Source organism: Scomber japonicus, chromosome 1 (genome assembly GCF_027409825.1).
Source record: "Scomber japonicus isolate fScoJap1 chromosome 1, fScoJap1.pri, whole genome shotgun sequence".
NCBI classification, from domain to species: Eukaryota; Metazoa; Chordata; class Actinopteri; order Scombriformes; family Scombridae; genus Scomber; species Scomber japonicus.
In genome coordinates this window covers 18945942-18954065 of record NC_070578.1, presented here as the reverse complement: position 1 = coordinate 18954065, position 8124 = coordinate 18945942, and positions in this window count along the sequence as shown.

Genomic DNA, 8124 nt, shown 5'->3' with positions numbered 1-8124 from the left:
AAAATCCAGCCCACTGTCAATCTTTAATCTAATTTAAAGGGTCATAGATTTGGGGCATAATATCCCTTTGCTTGGACTTTCTCCCTCCAGTCTGACTCGGCGCACTGACCATTTGCCCCACCGCCGTTACATCCCACATTTAGCGCAACACGCAGGCCTCACTAGCAGATTAGAGGTGTCGCAAATTGAATTGTTGTGATTATTTGTGAGCAAATGGAGGATCTTGTTCTTTTCAACAACAAAAAAAGAAAGAAAGAAAGAAAGGGGGGAGAAGAACACTTAATGGCATGGCATCTTTCCGCTCGCTGCACTTTCAGATGCAATTGTAGATCGAAGTCAGACTTGTCACGTTGAGCCAAAGTGAATTCCTAACATCCAGGACGTGCCTGTCTACTCCGGACAAATTGCATCCAATCACCCCGGGGGAATTCGGCTAATGTCTCGATCCAGGGCCGGGGAGCATGGAGAGAAAACAAATCAAACTCTGCACACAGAGCGTGTAGGGCTTATTAAAACATTTCACACAGGGGGAAAGAGAGAGAGAGAGAGAGAGAGAGAGAGAGAGGGAGAGAGCGAGAGAGAGAGAGACGCAAGGGTCTGCATGTGTGTGCATGTGAGTATGTGTTTGTGTGGAAGGTAATTAGGCTATATACTTTTTGGACACTGTATCTTAAATTGGAGATACCAGATGACCAATCTAAACATCTCTGCACGCTGCATGCCTGCTGCTTCAATGGCAGACTCAGCAGCAACAGGCCTCACAATTTTGCCCACTCCATGATCACTTTTCAAATCGACTAATCACTGGAACTTTTTCTCATTATTTAGACTAATATAGACCCATAGTGTTATTTTTGATGAGAGAAAAGAGGAAAAAGTTCACAACTTCAAGCATAAATAACAAAGTTTGAATCAAATTTAGTGTCTATTCCACATCAGAGTTTAAACTTGAACTTCAGATAGAACTTACCTCCTTGTCTCCATTGCAATTAATCCTAATTTAGAAGGATGAAATGCCTCTCTTGGACGCAGCGTCAACTCTGCGTGCACCCTCTGCCTTCTGATAACGTACTCGGTCCCCTGGACATTTTTCTCTGTCTGCTACAGCGACAGTAAACAATAAGCTCATGAGGCGTAGGCTATGGCGACATAATGTTCTGCATGGCTAGAGAGGGGAGGTCGATCATTACACAATTTGTTTTAAATTTGATCAGTCGAACCGAACAAGAGATTGGCACTTTCCTGGAAAGCTTTCCTCAAGGCTTACCTAGTTTTTAAAACTCATTCATATTGTCCTGGCCTTTTCATATCTGAGCCAACATGTAAATGGGGAATAAAATGAAATATCTAACTTTGATTTAAATATATGTACTCACTACATCATGAGCAGTTAGGATTAGGATGCACACAGGCATGTATTTTAATGTCACAAGTATTTGAGTTGCAAAATAGTTCCCATACTTCTATTTAAAAAAAAAAAACAACATCTGAAAAAACTGTCTGTGCTTGTGTATGTGTGTATGCTTGTGCGTGCGTGCGTGCGTGTGTGTGAGTGAGGGAGTGTGTGTGTGTGAGTGAGGGAGAGGGAGAGAGGGTGGCGTTGTGCAGCAGCGTGGTGACGGCAGAGGGAAAACCGGCTGGACAGATTTGCGTTTACGCCTGATCTGCTTCTGGAGAGCGGGGCTGTGTGGGAAGGGAAAGGGAGCACCTGGCCCGACCGCTGTATCCCATCTCGTTTTATTGACAGCCTGATAAGCAGGGACCAAGCCGTGCGGTTTCCAGCGCGGATGTCGAGCACCCTGCTGCGTTGCACAGTATCAAGGCTTCTTAATGGCTGTTCTTCCAAATAATGGACCAAACACAGCCAGTCCTGACTGGCCCGTACCTGCGCTGCCCCGGTCTTTTCCTGAGAGACAGGCGGCGGCGTGGTTGCCCATTTACTCACCGTCTTGTTCAAATTGACACAAACATCAGAGGTTGTGAAATAGGAGTCAAGGCTTTTAGCCAGCCTTAGTAAAAGGGAAGCTAAAGCCCTATTATGAGTTACGGATGACATTTTTTATAGGGCTGTAGAAATAAAATAAAAAATCTTTTAGTGACCTGTCTACGCTATAATTCTTGTTTATGATTACTTATTTTAAATCCTTGAAGAAGGACTGTGCCAAAATGTGTTGTAATACAAACGCTTTCGAAATTAGTCTAGGCCTACAGCCCAAATACATCATGATGAGGCATTTTCATAGGTCCTTTGAGTGGGACTTGCCTGCACCTGTGCTATCCACACCTGTTGCATACTGAGCATGCTCACATATAAAAAAGCAAAGAAAAATAAACAACACTACGTGCTTGCATTTTAATACCCTTGTCATATTCTTACTCTTAAAGGAGGCAGCTGTTCGGGGGAAATGCAACAAAAGCTTGATTAAATCTAAAGTTGCATTAAGAATATCTGCCATAATTCTGCCATTTAAAACTTTAAGCAGGTCAGTTAGATCCTTGGTGGATGTTTTGATTGGATGTGACTTCCTTTTGCTGTGTTTTCAGTTTCAGTATAAAACATATCTGAACGGATGATTTTTATTCTTAAAATGAAAAACACATCCAGAACATGACTAGTTATTTCTCTAAGTAAGATCATTCTGAACTAACTCCTGTCCCAACTTGTACTTCTTTCAGCACAAAACATGTATCTTTGCCTAAGTGCTCTTGAGCAAATCGTTGAATACTGACGCTGCCCTGAGATTCTCTAAAGAGGAAAATATAACAAAACAATAACAAGATAAGAAAAGCAACACACAGTAAGAGTGAAGAATTGTTCTCTGTCCGTCTGTGGACATTTTCGGAGAATATGGTGGAATGAGAAAAAAAAAATATATATATATAAGGACAAAAACAGACAGATAGGAAGTTTCCCCTGTAGAGTGAGCTGTTAGCTGTCAGTCCGTGCACACAGCAGACACACTGGGACAGAAACACAGGCCGGTGTTCTCCACATGTTGGCTACCGTGTGCACTTCCCCATTCTGTGCTCTGTGTCCTGTCCAAGGTATGACGTCGCCCCGTCGCTCCAGCCAATCACTGCCAACTATAGTCTGATGCTGAAGGGAAAGTTGCCAGTAAAAGAGCCGCTGATTTTTTTTCTCTCCACTCTCATTGACATTTCAACTCCACGACGGATCCAAAGGTAGATAGATTTTGAATCGGGACCTATAAGTTTCTGTCGCTGTGACACGGAGGAAAAGATCCGGGGAGGAGAGAAGCGCAATATTTACGCACAGGATACCGGTCATAGACGCGCCTGCTGACTCTCATCCGGTGAGTTTGGACGGACATCATTTACAGTTTCTTTTTAATGTTTAAATCCCTGGTGTGTTGGAAATCATGAGAATCCATCAGAATATGTAAACGCTAAAAAAAAAGCGCGACACTTAAACAAATCTCTCCAAACTTTGAAAGGTGTAGAGAAATCGAGGCACAAACTTGAATGTGCATGCTGGTTGATTGTAAGCTTGTAGCATGCGCAAAGTTAGGTAAAATTATTGGTTAAGTGCTTGCTTGTTACTCTGTGTAGCCTACAGGAGGTGTGCACCCACACAAAGTTGAACACAGTGAGCTGACTTGTTTTTTGTTGTCATTTATCTCACGCGCATACAGCGTGTAATTAGCGATATTCACTGAGGAATTAAACTCACGTCACTCCTTAAAAAGCGGCTATTATTGCAAGCTTTACGCTGGGGAAATTAAAGGCTTGGACCTGTACAGTAAACTGAATATGGACGGGATCTATTCAGCTTTACTCGATCCATCAGAGCGCTGGAAATGACGCTGTCCATCAGCAGAATATTTGTAGGCTGCAGTTTTGCGCTTCATCGCGCTGCCAATATCCGTGGGATTTACTGCAAATACATTGATATTTTGGTTTATGCGTTAAGTTAAATAATGTATGGATCATGTTTTAAAATTAGATGTTTAAAAAAGTTTTGACAGCAACTCCCAAAAAAAAAAAAAAAAAAAAAAAAAAAAAGTCTTAAATTCTTAACTTCAATGTAGCATGTAGGGAAATGGCTTGAGCCTTGGGGTTTTTAAAAAGTGATTTCGGTCTGGGCCTACTATATAGGCCAGTATATGCTATACATTTATAGATGATTTGATATTTTTGTATTTTAGACTCTTTTTTATCGACATATGCTTCCAGATAGAAATGTATTTTTATTTTATTTTATTTATTTGGTAAGCATAAAACAATGTGATTTCTAGACAGTAGCTGGGAGTCTTTGGATGCCTCGGGTTCAGGCGCTTGTGTGCTTGGGTCCAGTGTTTCTTCTAGTCACGCTTGCCGAGCAGCGCTGTGACACCATTAGCCCGGGTGTTTATCTCAGCCTTCAGCCTTTTGCCAGGAGAGGGCTTCTGTGGACTGTTAGACCTTCTGAGGGCTACACGACAAATCCCCGATCTGCTCCACCACGTCTTTCCAAAAAAAAAAAAAAAAAAAAAAAATATGGAGGTTGAGTTAGACTGTATGAAAACCACATTTGCATTCACTTATTTACAGTACATCTCATAATACATCCTGCTTTTACACAGTAGAAGAGAAGGAGGTCAATCTAAAACAGAGTGAAAATACAGTTTATTTATATGGCATGTAAACTTTCATTTTGATAGTTTCTGCATTTTTAGGCCTTTAGACCAAGGAGGATGAGGACTAGGGTTATGTTTCCTCTTATTTACTTAATGTGCTGAGAAATAAGTCGGCATCAGTATCATCTCCGGGACTCGCTCCATGTGTCATAAAAAAGAGCAGTAGATTAATGAAAAATGTTCCCAAAAGTCAAACAAGCATGTGATTGTTTAATTATTGTTGATAAAAACAGAATTACACATTGTAAAAGTGCAGATGATTTATGTAAATTAACCACAGACGTCCCCATGAATCTCTTCAGAGCTAATAAATCTGACAGTCCGAGGCTGTTTGATGAATGACAAGTCCTCTCACCAAGAGAACAAAAATTTAAACACACTTTTTCGATGTTTACTCCTATTATAAAATAAACTAGTAGTTATAATAATAATAATAATAATAATAACAATAACAATAACAACAATAATAATAATAATAATAACAACAACAATTATTATTATTATTATTATTATTATTATTATTATATAATTTGAAATCCAATAATAATAATATTTGCAATAATAACTTTTATTATTATTTTTAGTGGTATTAATGAAAGTATAAATGACATTTTAATTACTTTAAATTAATTTCATAGCTGATAAAATCACTATAATATCTAAATATACTCTCAAAATGATCAGAAAATAATTATAATATCATCAACAATAGTGGAAATAAAAGAAAAAAAACCTTAATTTTCTTGCTCAAAGCTGCATGAAGAAAGTATTATTCAAAAGTGAGGCCTGTAAATGATCATTTTTAATGAGCAGCAGGTAGAGTTGGAATTTGTGGGACAGCTAGGCCGCATTTAAAATGTGCATGCAGCAGTGTCCTGAGACAAAACAAAACAAACAGGGGCTGGTGTTGTTCCTGAAGCAATTAAGTAACTCATGCCTCCCTCTCTAACAAAATAATTAAGGGAATATAGATCATTATGTTCCTATTCTTTTTTCCCCCTCAGTTACATGAACCAGCTCATGTCATCCTTTATTTACAGCAGTCAATCATTTTCTAACAGACCTTCACAGATATCACCATTAAAAAAGGTGATGACCTTCTGTAGGAGATAGTCTCAAAGGCAAATACATATCAAAAGAAGACAAATATATTTTTTAAAATACATTTTGAAAAGTCAAACAGGTTCTCAGAAATAAAAACGTAACTTTGCAGCACCAGTTACACGATTTTTGGACTTAGACGTGATACATTTGTCTCATAAAGATTTATATCAGCCTGTAAAGGGTAAACTGTAATCCCAAATAAAAGCGATCTAAATTAGGTGGGTTTACCCTCCACTACATCCTTTCCCTGTCCAAAAACAATGTCACTGTTTTCCACTCCAGCTCCCTCCCCTTACGGCTTTCTTTCTTTCTTTCTTTCTTTCTTTCTTTCTTTTTTCTTTCTTTCTTTCTTTCTTTTTTGTATTTAAAAGTTTCTAGAGGGGTACAAATACCACATTGCCTCAGGGGAAAATAGCGACCAGATTAGGCTTTCTTTTCAAGGCCTGTGACATTAGTTGCTGCTAATCCGAATTGGGCTAATTGCTTTCCCAACATCAGCCTACCCCGTTTTCGCAGACTTCTGCAGCCACCCAGACTACCTCGCATAATCTGACATATATATATAGGAAATATAGTTTCAAATAATCTTGATGATGAAGCTGTATACCTATATAATTGACATGCCAGAGAAAGGTTGTGAGAAAAAAAAAATCTCTGTAGAGTGGAGACAACGAATTAGCTCTTGGAGCGGATTTACAGCTTAACCAAAGAAATCAATAACCTACTGGAGGTATTGTTTCCCAAAGAAAACTACTTGACACACTCATCGGGGAATCTGTCTTTCAGTGAAGCAGGTTAATGGTGTGAATTTTTTTGACAGCTGCAGTCTGTGGCAAGTGAGTGGCAATAACATTTGCATTATAAAGGTAGGCTACAACCGCAAGAAATAAGTATTACAAACACACAAGACTGATGATTGATGGAGATATTCGGAGCAGAGATCTCATGTGAGAGATGTTTCATTTATGTCACAACTGAACTCAACCTGTGAGTTGAAAAAGGACACTTGTAATCCTTGAAACTGAAAAACAATGGCTGTTCAGTGGGGTTGATGCTTCAGCAGCTCTTATACAGCTGTCCAAACCACATGCACTCACTATGGCTGGCCGACATGAGGAGACTCTTCTTTAGTCCTCTTCTGTACTTTTTTTTTTTTTTTTTTGACAGACTGTTCCTTTACCTTTAATTAAATGCAGCTACAGGCGCTAAAATGTCTCTAGATAATGCTCAAATGAAAAGTTCAACTGCATGATGGCTGCTGTATGTCCATTCATTTATTTACAGTAAATCATAACCAACAAGAGGTTCCCTCATAGCACAAACTCCTATCGGGTGGCTGGAGGAGGGAGGAGGGAGGAGGGAGGGAGGGAGGGAGGGGGGGGGGGGGTGTTTGTGGTCTAATGCATGTCTAATAGGGGGGGTCCTTGACGTGAAAATGTTTGCCTCCCCCCCCCACCACCACTCTTGCTGATATAAGCTGCGAGCATTCACGGTAGGCCTATAGGCTGAGCCACCAGTCTAAGTGAGTAGAAACAATGCAGGAAGGAGAAACAGATGAATGTGCTCGTTTAGTTTACGGGTTGTTTGATGAAGGAGTATTGGCCAAAGTGTTGTTCCTCACCGCGGGACCCTCGGTGACAGTTTGAGCCGGTCCTCTCAGCTCATTATCTCGCCGGCCCACTGAGGGCCCCATTCAAGCCGGGCAGTCCCCCTCTCTCTCTCTCTCTCTCTCTCTCTCTCTCTCTCTCTCTCTCTCTCTCTCTCTCTCTCTCTCTCTCTCTCTCTCTCTCTCTCTCTCTCTCTCTCTCTCTCTCTCTCTCTCTCTCTCTCTCTCTCTCTCTCTCTCTGGCAGCGTCATTTGTCTACTCATTGAACCCATAGTCAGGAATGCGATGGTTGTTAGGGAGCCCTCTTTCACCTCCAAAGTGTTTTATTGATGAGCTCTGACTTCTCCTACTTTTTCACATGTCAAAGAAAGTCAAGTGTAGGCCTCCATGACTTCATTTCATGGCCTCCCATCCCTTAAAAAAGGCAATTTCTCTCCCCTCCCCCTGCTTATGCCTGTCCCTCTCCTCCCTCTCTCTCTCTCTCTGCCCTTTCATGCACCCCCTTTTCTGCTTCAGTTTGGCCTCCACGTCCATACAACCCTCATTCTCTTCCCTTCGGTCCTTCTCCTTTGGAGTAAGCGGCGGGGCTCCTCAGTGCTGAGACTGGTGCTGCCCAAAGCTCCGAGTGTATGCTCAAACACGGGCGCAGAGGGGTTGCTTTTGGGTGCGTTGAGGTGTGCGCTAATAGCCAGTCATTCAACCAGCACAGTTCGGGGAGCGTGTGGCCATGGCTACACAGTCATTTGCTTTATTTTATTTACGCGTGCTATTTGCTG